The sequence below is a fragment of the Microtus ochrogaster genome, linkage group LG5 (assembly GCF_000317375.1).
Source record: "Microtus ochrogaster isolate Prairie Vole_2 linkage group LG5, MicOch1.0, whole genome shotgun sequence".
Taxonomy (NCBI): domain Eukaryota; kingdom Metazoa; phylum Chordata; class Mammalia; order Rodentia; family Cricetidae; genus Microtus; species Microtus ochrogaster.
In genome coordinates, this window is record NC_022031.1 from 23,489,884 (window position 1) to 23,506,845 (window position 16,962).

Sequence of the window (16,962 nt, forward strand, 5' to 3'; positions counted from 1 at the left end):
CCCGGCTGTCTACTCCTTTCAAATAAGCTTAACCCCAAAAGCTTTCATGAGGCATTCATTCAACTTAAAAGGACCATCTATGAAAATATAGAGTTTAAAAAAAAAAAAAAAGACAATGACTTTTTCAAGGGGACAATAGCTTCAGGATGTTTAAAAGTAGTAGTAAGCAGGGAACAAGGTCTGTGCCGTGTATGACCTGTTGGAGTTTGTGCAAGATAATCCAGGAAGCCTTGAGATCCAGAGACTCCCTGTTCAGCTGAACACATAGATAAAATTCCTAGTTATACTGAAGAAATGTTTTTTAATTAAAATAGAATTGCATCACTTTCCCCCATCCCTTTCCTCCTAGAGCCCCTCCCAAGTACCTGCCCACCCCCCCCAGTTCTCAATTTGATAGCCTCCTATCATTTATTGTTATTATTATGTGTCTGTATATACAGACATGATGCATATTTGTGTGTACATATATACATAAATACATCCTGCTGAATCCATTTTTGTTGTTTGTGTATGTTTCAAGATCATTCTGTTATGCCTCTGTCTGTTTCATGACTTTGCTTTGAACAAGTGGCTGGTCAGAATGTAAGAATCCAGGGAATCTATAACCTTGGAGTATTTTTTCATCAACATTGTTGCCTGTGCCTTCACCAGGTACTAGATGTTTCAAGGCCCTGGACCTTAAAATATTTGAGGACAAAATCAGTTCAAGGAACACTCAATTTCTCTTTATTAGGACAGTTTCACTCTCAGAGGAAAAAAAATTCTGTAAAGAACAAAGTTTCGGAATGACTTGAAAAAAATTAAAATAAAAGCATGGCAAGACCCAGTGAAGATCACAGAGGGCTCTTCACATGGCACTTCCTTCCGTTCATGACACTTTCTCTTTCTTACACACTTACATATTTGTCCATAAGTGTGTATATAATTGATGGCTTAAAAAAATTTCATCATTCATTTCTGGTAGTTGAAAAATGTGGGCAATTGTAGGAGCTATTTGATTATTCATTATAAAGAAATTTAATCAGGAAGAATTTGCTCTACAAACGATGGTGATTTGTAAAATCTTCTTATTCAATCAATAGATGTGCTCTTGTTTGCTTACTTGCTTGCAAAGAGTTTTTCCCATTTTAGCCTGCTCTGTTTCTCTGTTTTACTCTTTTACAAGAGGAAAGAAAGCAGGGCGAAGGAGAGCCTAATGTGACAGCAAAAGCTCAAGTTCACAGTAGGAACCTTCACTACTTTGTTAACACTAGAAACACAGTTGTTTTTCTCCTTTTTTTGAATTTTAATCAATATTATTTTGCAAGCAGAGAAATTATTTAAAGGGAGTCAATTTAGCCTGTCAGCTACTATATGCTTCTTTTAAATAAAAAAACATGATCGAGATTACAGGAAATTTAATTAATTAATTTAATTAATGATTTTTTTTAATTTAAGAACAAAACAACTTAATAAGAAACTGCTCGAGCAGACAAGTTAGCCATTTTCTACACTAAAGGACAAGCAGATACATTTTTTGACTATTAATAAGTTACTTTTGACCAAACAACAACCATCCTAGGACCCCTGGATTGTCTGCTCATTCATGAAGACTTCTTCCACCCCCAGATTATTCTGTCCAATGGACTGTCTGCCTGATCTGTATGCAATATTGTTCTCTAGCCTGAAAGATTTACAATGGACACTTTATGTCTCTAATTTAAAAGGTAAAAGAAAACATGAGAGAATGAGAGAGAGAGAGAGAGAGATAGTGATACAGAATATCATATTTTTCTTTTCTAATATATGAGTAATAACCAAGAGATTCTGAAAAAGCAGTCCAGGATGCCTGTCAGCCATGGAAAAATTATGAGTTACTGGCCTCTTCTGAGAGCGAAGCTTAAGCATCAGAGAAATAATAAAATAGGTCTAAATATTTGGCACACGGAATTTATTATATACCCATACAATTTTGCATGCAGGAAAATACGTAAAATTATGTTTCTAACTAAGTTTAGAGTAGCATTATTAAATGTGTGGTTACAAGATCTCTACAACAACACACTATTTCAGTAGATGCTATAGGGTTAGAAATAATCAGGAAGTGGATATAAATTAAATCAGGCTTTGTCACCTTGCAAATCCATGTTCCCATCAGCTGATTTTTGTGCTGGAATTTAACTTGATTCTGAAGATCGTCTTTGAGGAATCTATCTACTCTCCATTTCGAAATGATAACAATGAGAGAATGGGAAAGAGATATGTGAAGAAAGGTAACAACGGCTTCCTTGAAATAGCCATCTTTGCTTTCTGTTTAATTGGGTCCCTTCCGCCCTTGCATAGATCGTGGCAAAAGTTTGTTTCAGTGCCAGGTTAGTGAAAACAGTGGGCGTGGTGTTAGAGTTGAGAACAGTTTACCATTTCCGCATAGTAACTGCTTAATACACAACAGATGCCAGCAGAGGAAGCTACAAAAATGTGGCTCCATGCAAGTATTATTACTTTCACTTTCTGCAAAGGGTTAAAACAGCTGTGATCATTCAAATCAGGACTGTGATCCATATAAGATTTCCTGAGGAAGAAAGGACTCCTTCAGCTTCTGCCCTTGGGAGAACTCTACAACTTGGGCATGACTTTCTAGACAACTTCTGAGAAGGCTAGACACTATGTATAATATGCAAAATGTGTTTCTGAAATGCAAAGACACATGTGTTTAGGAACGGATACATATTAAATTTATGTTCAAAGAATATACCTATTATATGAATATAAAAGTACAACAATCATGTTTACATGATCTCTATGCATACAGTAACTTTCCTGAATAAAATCAGAGGAAGTGGTAATTTGGAACCCCATAGAACAAACATACATCTGGTTGACTGGAATTGTATTTATTAATCAGCAGATTTAGCACTATACAGACACAATCAGAGGTCAATTTTACAACATACTCTGAGGGTATTTGTGTTTTAGCTTAAAACTTAGGCAAATGTCCTCCTGTGATTGTGGCTATACTGGTGCCATCAAAACTCTGTCCAGTGAGTACCTATTAGTGGGGAAGATCACAGAAACACTAGCTGGTGTCATATTCATAGTCTGCAGAGTATTTCACAAGGGATTGTCATCCCAACCCCTGGTGAACAAGGAGAGAGTTTCAATTTCATAGTTGAAGAAACGGAGGCAGAGAGAACTTTTTAAAACAAACCTTGAAGAAAGGTCATCTGCAGACAATTCATGTGCTCACTCAAACTCACTACGGATAGGATAATGTTAAATAAAAGATAGTTTTGAAGTGGGACCATTTTAAAAAAATGAAAGGAAATAGATCAGTGCCAGTCAGTGTTTGTGATAGCCCAGTTGCTGTGTGTGTTTGACCGACACCATATGTAGAAATACACATTTGCCTCTGAAGCAGTAGAACCTAACAAAAGAAGAAAGAAAAGGAATATAGTCTCAAAATTCAGAATTTAATCTAGCCCAGTTCTGGATTTACAGAACAGATACAATGTGTAAATATTCTCTTTGTCACTACATGTAGCCATGCTACAGATGTTTCCCAGTATTTAGGGGCAGTGCACTGGCCCTTATGGTTTTATTTGTCACCATCGTGTGCAGAATCCATATCCCATTGTGTAGCTAAGATCAATTAGACTCTTTAGGTTGATATAAAACAGAAAGGCATAACCTGCTGGAACAGTGAAGAACTCCATCATTGTCCCTCTGTATGCCCTGGGTAGGAAATAGTCTTGAGTGTCCATCAAATCTGAATCTAGAAATTAAGGTCCCAATTATAATATTTGAAAAAGAGAATAGACATGTATTTATTCCAATGACTTTATTCATATGCCATCTTCATTATTTAAAAGTCCTAAAATATACAACATACACAAGGCATGAGTGATTTGTAGATGTTCTATGAAATCCAAATTTATCAAAGTTTGCTAAATCTCAATTTAGAGAAAAAACTCAAATTGAGTTTGGTAAAACTCAGTTTAGAAAACTGAGTAAAGCAACCTCCTCTATATGTACCAGGAAACATTTAAACCTGTGTTCAACAGGGCTAACAAGAGAATGCTAAGGACTAGAAACTCCACAAAGCATGCTCCGTTACATAGGACTCCTTAATTCCAGACAGTTTTATGCTTCGAGAATAAAACAAAGAACAAGCGAACAAGAGGAGATTAATGCAGGAAAGGCGGCTCTTCCCCAGACGTTCCGCTGTTTTATCCCACTGTCTGGAAAACGAATTGAGGGTCCAGAAACTATCGGTGCTTTTACATTTCTCTTCATTAGGAAGTGTATTTGTAAAACAAGCTCCAAATTCCTGCTCGTCCCTATTCCTGGCCGCAGGGTGATATTCTTCAGTGCCACAGTCTTCAATGCATGTGAGTCGGAGGTTCATTTCTTAACCCGGAGCACAGGACAGAGCTAAGACACAGCTGAAAACAGCCCTCCCACATGCGCCCCTCCAACAACAGCAGCGACTCATTATCACAAGCATTTGCAAAGGGCGGTGCGAGCACAAAAATCAATCTGATTGCCGGTGTAGCTCTGCAAAATCCTTCCCAGGGTGGGGGAAAAATATCAAAACAAGGAGAAAAAAGAGCCAGGAGAGTGGGAAAGAGCAGGAATGGGGACATAAACCCTCACGGGTCCATAAGGACTGAAGTTTAATGGCTCAGTGCTTATTTTGAACTGTGACCTGAGGTTTGGCTGGGCACTAACAGTGGCATGCCTCATCAGCCACTGTCATAGCCACCCCAGGGTACACTTCCAGCAGGGAGTCAGCTCCATATCCTGAATTCTCAACTACCAGATACCCACTGCCTCCTCTGCACGCACTGCTGAGACCCTGCAGAGAGATCAGCATGCAGCCCAAGGAAGCTTCCTTTCCTCTGGAATAAAAATTAATATTACTTGTCATATTTCATGTCTGAGCTCTTTTCATGCTTTATCCTCTGGTAATGAGGGCTAAATTACCAATATTAGTAGATTTTCATGGCTAGCACAGAAAGAGCTGTTACCAGAATAAATGTTTGCCTTGCTTCTGTTGGACACAGGCTCTGCTAATGCAGCTTTGCTAATTATTTCTAAATAGGCAATAATCTGCATCCCCTAGTGCTGGATAGTGGATTGGCCACGTACCTGCTATTTCCCTTATTTACATGTTTTACAACTTTATCAACTACACTAATTACACTCTGAGCACTGTTTAAAATTTTCTGTTAATAGAGATACAATGATTCACCAGAGGCTGTGTATTTATGCCATAATTGCGCCTCTGTTCCTACGATGCAGTCTCCAATTAGCTGTCTGCGGTGGCACAAGCAGCTGCCTGATATTCTAAAGCAGCGAAACATCTGCACAGCGGATGATACGCTCACATGGATTTTTTTTTTTAAGCCTAGAAATTTACACCCAAGGGAGCGCAGACAAATAGGAGCCTGTCATGTGTAGGGATGATTAGAAATCCTCACCATGGCAACATTGGAGCAGCCATGTCACAGAGTGAGGGGACACATGTCTAGATGAAGGCGCTAAAAACATTTGCCATTTTTTTCCCTAAGCTTCAGTCTTCCAAACTTCCCTCCCACCCCACTCCTCCTTTCTCTTTTTCATATTCTTCTCTTTGCATCGAAAGCCAACCAAAACAGCAGGTGAGAAGGGCAGAGTCTGCAGCCATGCGAGGCATGTGACATGTGATATTCAGTGTTAGGAAAAACAGTGAGCGATCAGAAATGTTAGACCCCTGGAAACAGGCATGGCCTGCAGTGGGTGGGTGGGTACCATTTCAAAATATTATCATTATTAATTTTAGAATCAAGTTGTGTTACGATCAAGAGATAAGAAGGAAAAAATTTAGACAGGATATAACAGTTGAGGTACCTTTGTGGGAAGATGACACCTAATTTAAAATTTCTTTTTAACCCTCATTAACAGTTACAATTTCTGCATGAACAGTTGGCTAACACACATTAGTGAGACTAGAGGAGACACACAAATGTCTTCTAGCCTGATACTGAATATATTTCTTAATGGCTGTTTCTTGGATGGCTTATCCAAGACTGCCCTTTTCACCTGCTGTTTTTGATTGGTTTTAGATGCGAAGAGAAAAATATAGGGTAAAAAAAAAGAATCGGGGGTGGAGTTTGGAAGAGTGACGCTAAAAAATTAGCAAGCTTGTCTGTTTAATGGTATTATACAGATGCATTTAGCCCTATGTAAAATAGATCATCGAATGCTCTAGAAAAGTATGGAAGAAATGAAAAAAAAAACATATCATCAGCTCTTCTGGAATCAGATTGATTTGCATATTCGATTGATTTGCATATTCAATTGATCACACTGTCCACTGAAATAACATTGTCTTGTCTATGAGTTGACACAAAGGTGTGTCTCCTGATAATACACAATGCTTGTACCACATACTGCCTGACTCTATATATGACAATATTTAGGTTTAAGTTATTCATTTATATTTGTCTTGCAAATAATTATTTTTTCATATGGTCATGGCAATACTTCACAATTCATAACAAAGACACGTTTAAAAGTATTTAATTAGCAGGGAGCTGAGAGGTGAAGGGGGCCACTAGTAGTGAAATAATTAGAGAGAAAATGCTTTAATATAAAGAGTAATTATATGTAGGAGCAAGAATGTAACACATGTGCTAAATTATAAGTGAACCCCACGAACGTGAACTGTATGAAGGAAGAAATTCTCCAATCAAAATCAGCCCAGCACTCAGTGATGCCAGCCCCACTGGCTGACACTGCTTTCTTTGCTCATACCTGTGTCAAGCGTTCCCTTGACTGCTGCTTCAGAATCTCGAAGATCTCAAGCAGGGTGTAGACTCTTCTATAATCACTGAACTTCGCTTGAGAAGGCCTTCCGAGGGATTACACTCCAAGAGATGATTTAAATCATTCTTTTGGAAAGAAATATATTAGTAAATGGTCTAGTTATAAGAAATAATTAGGTTAAATATTAGGTATGCATAGATCAAGCAAAGTACATGTAGTTTCAAAATAGTTTCATAATACTGTATGTATATAGCATACAACCTCAAATTTTAGTTTACAAATGGGGATTGGTACCTTCTTAAACATGATAAAATAACTTCATGAAATTCTAATAACAATTCTAAGAAAAGATCACTTGGAATTAACAGACTATATTAGCATTATTTTAGGTTAATGGCAGCTAAGTCTCCTAAGCCCATTCTTCTAATTTCCCAGCATCCTGGTACCACTGGGTACTAGATGATCAATATTTCCATCAGCCCCCTCAGGCTCCTGGCTTTCATTAGGCCGTGGCAGTGAGGCACCTTAGAGCGTTTACCAATGAGTCCTATAGCGTTAAACTAACTGTAAAAATGCCTTTCCTCTCTGTCTCTGTCTCTGTCTCTTTCTGTCTCTCTGTCTCTATATATATCTATATCTATATATATATAAAACACTTTATATAACACTTTCCCAACATGAGAATTACTTGTTCATTTCAAAAGAGAAACCAAGAGGTGCCTTTCTCCATCACATACTTCAAGCAAATTCTGAGTACATTGGGATAGTGGTTACATAAGCAATTCTTGCCATGGTTCTGCTCAGTGGGCCTCATTGCCCTGCTCCTCAGCATACCATACTTTATATATGACTTAGAGAACTGTGATATTGATGCCCCACCATCTACCACATTTGTCAGAATAAGAACAGAGTTTATCTGATAAACAAGTCATTTTTGGAGACCATAGATTCTCCCACTGTGAAGTATTAAATGTGGCCCTGCTCTGATACACAGAATGGGGTTCCAGTCGACTGAACGCAGGCTGATAAGCTCCGCACAGCTCAGAAGGCTGTTTGCTCACATACTAATGTTAAACAAAAGAACTGCAGACTGCAGAGAGAGGATGCAGGTCAGACCAGTCAATTGCTTAAACCCTAAGGCAGCCTTCTGAAAGAGGAGGCATGAAAGGAGCTGATATGAGCTTTTATGTAGAATTGTTCTGTTTATTACCCCTGTTAAGAACACGATGGAAAGTGTCTTGTTAAGCTATACATTCTCAGTAGGACAGGAGGACTGGCTTTCTCTAAACAAGATGCAATATACCACTGGTCATCCCTGATAAACCGCACATCTCTGCTATGTTATTGCAAGATTATGAACACAATAAAAAGACAATAATAAAGTTGTACACAGGAAACCATAAAGGCCGTTAGATTGTGTCTTAGTACCACACAACCTGATTAGTCACTGGCAATTCCAGGCGAATAACAACCTGTCATGGAAAAGAGCCATTTTGTATACAAATTTTATTACCTTTCACTACAACTTTGTAAGTTCTCCATTGTTATAACTATTTCAAATGAATTGCTGTGCCAGCTTAATGATGGAACAAGAATAAAAGTGTACCTTTGTGGTAACATGTAAACTTACCCTAAATTGAGCATGTATATAATTTTGTTACTAAAATTCTCCAGTAGGTAAGGAGACACAGGTTAGAGTTGAGGGAAATGGAGAGGAATCTTCTCTAGTTTACTAGGTTTTCAAAACATTCCTTCGGGTTTCTCTTATTCATCCTCATTTCCTCTCTTCTCCCTCCTTCCTGCAGAGACGATCTGTTTTAAAGAGGGAAGATTCCAACCAAGGCTTAGGGAAAATCAGATGAGAGACTCCAAACAGGTAAGCAATCTTCCCCTCCCTTCTAAATCACAAAGCAAAAAAAAGATCTCACATCAAAGGACTTCTTACAGAAGGAAGAAATGAAACTGCACGAGGTAAAGACAGACTAAAGAAAAACACACACAGGCAATTGCACCAACAATAAAAAATTAAAAATTACCCTTTGCTTAAATCCAGTACAACATGTCACTGAGTACTACTTTGACATTTCCCTGCGGCTTTTCTCAACAGGAAACAAATGAAAACAATCTTGAAAGCCTTCTGAGAAAGACTCAGTGCAGGAGGCATGTCCACACGTTGTCATCAAAGGTGCTCAGAGTCAAGGTCAGCCTTAAGTTTTTACACCAATAGAGGCACCAGGCTTTTAACAAGAACTACTCAACTCTGGTCCCAGATGTGTGTCCAATAACCAACAAAATTGAAAATTGAAGACAGACACACGCAGACTACTGGAAGTCTTCCGTATAAAACAAAATGTAGAGAAAATATTTGTATTAGGCAGGAACAGGAGAAGCTGAGTAGTAAAGAGGTAACACATACACCCTGAGCCAGCAGGGATCAGGGAGTCAGGCCGATGAAATGCCCAGGATAATTGACTACACAGGTAATGCTGGATAGCTCAGAAACAGATTCAAGAGAAGGAAAGTGGGAAACTGCACAGAGGTTTAAATTAAAGGCCTCTAGAATCTAAAAACAGATAAACACATTCACACCCCCCCACGAACAAAACTAAAACCCAGATGATACCAAGAGTCTGACACGGTGACACTGCAGCTCTGATGAATGGTCCATGGAGGGAGCTGTTGACACAGTTCCTGGGCCCACATCCATCAGAACAGCAGAAGGCAAGGAGAAAGAACTGAAGCACACATTTGAAATGAAGTGGCTGAAGGTGTGTGTTCCTTAAAAGTACAACTCACTCTGCTGTCTCAGGTGCCACCTAACAGTAACTCCCAAACCCTTCTGCCTCATGTCTGGGTAAGATCCGAGCGCAAGTTACCATTTTTAACTTCTCAGGGCAGAGGCAGACATTCTTCAAATTACACAAATCACCCATTACACCAAAACGGGATGCAAACACAGAGCAAAGCCGAAGAGAATTAACCCCAGCAACAAAAGCAGCTGTGTCTAGTAAGTGTTGACGGTAGCTTGTGCATTCAGTACACAGACTAAAACAAAGCTTTCAGAATATTGTATTCTTTGGGAAAGGCCTGTAGAAAGCACAGGTTATTTTTGAGATCCCTCTGTACAGACAGGGCATGCCGAAGTCTTTTGGCAGTATGTCTGATTCCAGAATATATATCGGGCGCCTCCTTTCAAATACTTCCCATTTCACACATTTTCCTGTGCAGAACTTTTGCAGAGTAAGCTTTTCTTTTTCTTCTTTTTCCTTGGCAAGAGGCACTGACAGGCTTCAGATGATGAAAGTGGAAGATGCTATCTGCGGGCTGAAGATTCCATCTGCTCACGAATTTTACCCAAAGACCTTCATCCTCCTAAAGTGAAACATTGTTGCAGAGTAGAGGGGTCTCCACTGTACCTCAAAGGTTGCCTGCAGCAGAGAACAGCATTGAGGTAAAGCAAGACCCCTCCAAATAGTGTTTCCTCGCCTGCCTTCTGCTTCAGCCCTCCTTTAAGAAAGGCACTAGGAAGCACACACACTTCTCAGAGTCTAGGGCAGCATAGACACAGCAAGTTCAAATGAAGTTTCTTTTTAAAAAGATGACAAACTTCCTCCCATGTCCTTTGCTTTCCTTAGACCTCTTTGGAAAAGAGTGAGTATCAGTTTAATAAGGAAATTATGTAACTTGGTATACTAATATGGTTTGAAGTTAATCTTTGAGAAATACTTTTTATAACATAAACACAGATAACATTATATATAACCATATATAAGACTTCCAAGTTGAAACAGTACCCTATCTCCATATTCTATGACTGAAGTTTGTATGTTTTCAGCAGTAGAGTCTTACTATCAAGTTCTCGAAGGTAACCAATAGCGTTGGCAATAGCCTCTAACGTTTGCGTTCTAATGGATCTCCCTGGTCCATACCTTAGTTGCTTTTCTATTTCTGTGAGGATACCATGAACAAAGCAACTTAAGGAAAGATGGGGGCTTACAGTTTCAGAGGGTGAATGCAAGGCAGCAGGTGTGTCAGTGGGGGGCATGGTGCTGGGGCAACAGCTTAGAGCTCCCTTCTTTAGACAATGACCACAGGCAAAAAAGAGTTGATTAAATGGGAATGGGGAATGAGATTTTGAAACCTCCAAGTCCACTCACAGAGACACATTTTCTCCAAGGAGTCTGCACAGACTAATCCTTTCCAGACAGTTCTATGGATTCCCAAGTACTCAGGTATGTAAGTCTCTAGGGACCATTCTCATTCACGTCACCGGAGCTAACACCTCTGAAGCAGTTACCCATTCCCTACCACAGGCTTTTCATTTACTGGCTTGTGACCTAGTAGTGGCTTTGCTGTCCCTTTATAGGGTGACTCCACCTTAACTACTTTTTAAATATCTTCAAAACATTTCTCTTACATTTATCAAATGTACATCCCTCAAGAATGTGAGGGATTTCTCATTTATTTATTTTTTTTAATGCCCTGAAAACACTTTATTACACAAATTACATTCAGATTCCGAAAAATAGCGTTCTAACAGTGTAACCATCTAAAAATAAGACATCCCGGAAACACACCAACTGAAGAGAAATTTAAAAAAAGAATTTAAATAGAGACTTTTTAAAATTTCTCTCATCGCAATATAATGTTAGTGATTTTAAAAAAAAAATAGAAGGAGATCTAGCAGCTTTTCGTATCACCACTATCTGTATCACAAACCCTTTTGCAATGCTCAGAGATCATTGTGGAAGAGATGGGAGGAAAGGCTGTAACAGCCAGACCTGCTAGATGACTGTAAGGGAGTCATTTGTCTTTCAGACACAGTGGGGCAGCACACAGTCCTGTACAAGCTTAAAGTGAGAAAACTCCCAGCATGGACAGAAAAGGTAAGCAGAAAGTCCTTCCATAACCAAAGTTGTCTTCAACTGACAATGGTGAAGGGATGGGAGAAATGGAGGGAGGGAGGAAGAAAGAGAGAGTCAGTTTCCTTTAAGAGCGTTGCCCTTGGTGAACAGACCATGTTCCAGAAGACCACACATCCAAGAATAAATAAAGATGTCATGGATATAAAGCTAAATATATAAATAAATAGGCTATAAAGCTGGGTAAGTATGGAATGGGGTGGACCTCGGAGTAATTACAACTGAAGATGAGTGTGATGGAAAACCCTGTACAAAATTCTCAAAGAATTAATTTTAAGAATTAAAAAATCTTATAAAACTTATAAATTATATCTTATATCTAGTGATTTTAGATTGAGGACACAGCTCAGAGTTTGAGCAGTTAACTGCATGTGGATAGAGTTTATTTCTTAAAACATAGAGAGGAAAAAAGAAAAAAAACAAGAGTAATATAAAAGAAAGGAAATCTGCTGTGAAGGTTTTAATTGAGATTGGAGAGCCTCTGCAGCACTTACGATCAAATGAGAAAAGCAACATGTTCTTCTTGTTCTTTATCCAGCACCGTGCAAAACATCACATTTGCAGGTCGGAAAATTATGTGTTCCTTTTCAAGACAATCCTCTCAAATTGACTAAAAGTAATGAATATAAACATAATGTCAAAAGTGTGTTTCAATTCTATAAATGCCAGGGATTGTATCACAGATACAAAAGGAGGCCAAAATAACTTTTTCCATGGAGTTTGGTAAAAATTCATAATGACACCAATTAATCTTTAAGGACTACTTTCTTTATTATACTGCTTGTGCTCGTTATATTTATGATGTAGCAGTTCATTCTTAGTTAATTATGGGATAAGGTGTAAAATGATGGCAAAAGGAAGATAATAAGCATTAATTAACTATTGTTTTGACTAGTAGGAGAAATTTTTCTATTACCTTTATGATTTTTTTATTAGGTTTTGCTTTTTGCAAACCTATCTCAGATATTGGAAATAAGTCCTAAAAGTTATTTTTGATGTACTTCCCCATACTGATTCACAAAAGCACATTTCTGAAATTGGCTCTCATTCGTCTTGAGGGTGACTCATCACTCAGTGTTGCTGAGTTACATCATTGATCCATTACTGTTTCCATTTACGACTGGAGAATTCTCAGACTGACGTTCTTGTATACAGTCACGGAGGTATTCAAGCAATTGTTCTACACAAACATATTCTTCTGCTAATTATGAAAACGTCCTTTTACTTAAGCAAGGTTGGAGCAACATAAAAATACAATAAAATGTAAATGGTTTTTAAAAGCAATGAAAGTAACAGTAGAACATTTGCATCATTTTCTATCATTACAAATATACTTTGACATCAAACATTTTCAAAAGTTGGATTAAATTGAATGACATATTTTAGGCCTTAAAATGTATGTATTGGTTTGTCATCAGCAGTAGGACACAGGCCAGAGTCACAGCTCCAGGACTGTCCAAGGCAGACTGGGATTCTTCATATAGCTGCTCAAAAGAATTTCAGGGCTGGCCACTAAAATGAAGATTGAGAGTTAATTAAGAAAGCATTTTAACATATATTGAAGCACAAGGGTTTCTAGAAATGGAAGCACACTTGGAAAGACAAGATAAACTTAAGTATGAGCATGAGTTTCTCAAATGAGCATCAAATTTTGTGTCATAGCTATCATCATATTCATGGTTCGTATATTTGATTCAAATCCATTGGTCGCAAAAATCCCTATATACAGGTATTCCTTTATTCTCTCTTTATTCCTTAAATGTGATTATAAGTTAGATACAGGGGCATTTTGAATAGAATTGATATCTAATAGGAAATAACCATGAATTACAAGTGTTGCACAGGAGGTTGCAACATGTATGATATTGTAAATGGAGTTCCTTATACGATTCCTAAAGCGCTGTAGGTTACACTTCAAAAGAGAAAAAGTCCATATGCAGTTAGGCCTTAAGTATGGTTCATTAAAATTTTAGTAGTCTCATTTGAGACATCTCTATATGAAATAAACATTGTCTCTTTGCAGAAGCATTGTTTTATTGTGCTGGAATTCTTGACTTTCACGTAAGGAGAGGTTTCATCAGACTCTGTGGCAAAGGTTTCCTTCCATTACTCCCCAGTTTTTGATATCTTTTTGTCCTATCTTACATTGTGTTTACTTAAGACATGCTGTCCTTGAGGCCACAGGAGATGGAATATTTTCATAGACTGCTTTTCACATTGTCACATCTGTTCCATACCTCTCCTGATGACAGGTTACTCACCATAGAATGATAATAACTAACTCTTTTTTTTTTGCAAGAGTAGAGAATTTATTATATACACTATGGTACAGAAAATACAGGTAAGGTTTAGAGGACTGTCTATGCATCTGAGAAAGGGTGAGTCAAAGTCCAGAGCATCTGGGGGAAGATTATTTAATATTATTTCATGAGTTCTTCATGTAGATTCATATCTAAATATACAGGTTGATTTCTTGCTATATAACTAGGAAAATTACAACATCTCAACATTGAACAATACAATTCTCCTTAAAAGAGATAAAAGATAGTATATTATGGTACCAAATATGAAGCTCATATATTTGAGTGTTTAGTCATCATGTAATAACTAACTCTTAAAGCTGATATGACAGAGTAACTACAGCAAACCAAACAACTAAGGATCTAGTATTGAACTGACTTGAGATTTTGATTTTATTAATAACTATTGGAGATTAAAATTAACTATTAAATAAAAACAATGTGTGTGTATCTTACAAGGTTGATTCTATTTAAAGTGAACAGTGAAACCTTTTCTGGAAAAGAAAGAAGAGAATTTTCTATACACTTAGGGCACCACCCTTGCTTCTCTGTCAGGAGGAAATCCTGCCTCTCACTTTCCTTTCTCTCTTTCTCATTTGCTCCCACTTCCTCTCTACCTCTCTCCTTCCCTTCCTCCAGTGCAAGCAGTTAATCACTGCGAATAAATGCCTGTCTGTTGCATGATCATACTTTGATCTTGAATTCCTCCTCTGGATAGCTGTTGCTTAGGTTTCTAGCTTTGCCATGCACACAGTATACTGGCTCTAAAAGGAGGCAAACCAGAAACTCACTCTCTGACATAAAAAGTACTTATCTATTAACAGGTATCACTCACTAATAAGCAACTTAGTTATTAAATGAACTTAACACATTGGGAAATATATTCTTCTTAACACATGATTCTAACCTGAGTGATATAGTGGAACATGAAGGATATCTTTGTCTTGGGGAAATTATTTCCTGTAATCATATTTTTAAATGAAATGTGTGCATATGTTTAACTAAACTATTTTTATAGCATTGAAACAGTCGTTTATAGAGGAGTCTGCTGTGTTAAACTCAATAGGGAAATACTCAGCCATTTTTAGACAATTTCAAAAGGGCTTACAAGTCTGACATTAGTACTCATTGATTTTTGTCTTAATTTTAAAACACAAGCCATTATAGGCTATTGATGAGGCTCTTGTTTCTACCTTGTTGGTGATTATCTCCATTCCATCTAATGTACACAGAGATTCTGAACAAAATTCTATGGAAAGTTGCTCGGCGATGATGAAGCAATATATGTTCCAGGTGGTCAACAACGCACTCATGAGGACTGAAGATGGTGAGGAGATTGTCCTGCTATCAAGTCAGATCTGATACAATCAAGACTGCTTGATATATGTGTTGTAGTTACTAAGGCTAAACTCTTGATCAATATGTCAGATTTCAAAAGTGATTGCAGCAAAGTAGACTCTACTTTATGAGGAAGCCGAATGCACACAGGAAATGGAAGGACACATCAGGAAGGGCTGCCTACATCTTGTATGTCAAAGGACAGAGTACAAGTTGCCCGATCTACGGATGTCCCCCTACTGCAGAAGGCAAGTGGTCTTTGGATTATTTGAAGGACAAAAATGTTAAACACTGTAAAATAATAATTAGAAAAAAAGAGTAGCATGAGCCCCAACAGTAAACCTTCAACCTTTTGCCCAGGCTGTGACTTGCTCTGAACTCACCTAAGTAGCCATTAAAATGATAATGCTCATTAATCCTGCCAAACACAAATCATCTGTCATGTCTGTGGCAACCCATCTGTGTGCATGGTGAGGGGGAGAATCCCCTGGATTATCTGCACTCATTTGTGTGCATTTACTGAAGCACCCATTTGCTTTGTGGCTTTTACCACATCACCAACATCTTAAGCAGAAGTTATACAGAGATGGATTTCAAGGAAATAAAAACACTCCAAGCTGGTCAAGTGTAGTTCCTAAACTCTGTGATTCCATGGCTCATCCGAGGACCTTACATCAAATCGTGGAAAAGAGGGAGGTTCACTGCTCAATCTTAAACTAATTAATGCTAATTAATGGACTATGCTCTCCTGATATTGCTTTTATCTAGTTCATATGAAATGGGGAAAGGTGGCATATGATTTTTAGGATAGATACTAGTTGTTTCTTGGACTATATACAAATATGCTGCTTCAGAGAATTGAAGAACAAAAGCATCAAGATGGAGAGATGGCTCAGGGGTTGGTGAGCACTGACTGCTCTTCCTGAGGAATAACCTGTACCTGTGAAGCAGCTCACAGGCCTCTGCAACTGTTTTCTAGGGTATAGTCATCAAGAATGTGCCACAGGGTATATACAGATATATGAGCATAAAACACACACACATACACACACACACACACACACACACACATGTTTTTAAAAGAGAAAAAATGGTTTGATTTATTTTTCCTCAATTATTCAGATGAGCATAGAAATGTCTCTCTTTGCCATGAATAATTTCATACAAATTATTTGAGATACAGCTATTCTAAAAAAATTATATATGTGTAATTTACAAATACAAACTGTTTGCGTATTGATATATATTTACCATATTGTAATATTTGTACAGTGTTTGTTTACATTTGGAGGTCATGATCCTCATTTGTTACACAGTTGTTTATTGTCTTTGTCTTTAAGTTAGATAGATATTGAAAATTATATAGATAAATAGTCATCTAAGTTTGTCATTTATAATTAGACTAATCAGGTTCTCTAGATATATAGAGATTATACTCAGTATAGATAGATGATCTTCGACCTCTTCAAAGAGCTGTAGAAAATGGCCTTTAATCTAACTCAGAGTTTTGTGGTAGTGAAACACAATTGCTCCTGGCAACACCGCTCTATTCCCGAGAGAATGTTGAGCACCAAAGACACTCCACCTGGAGCCTTTCTATTTGGCAGAACTGGCCT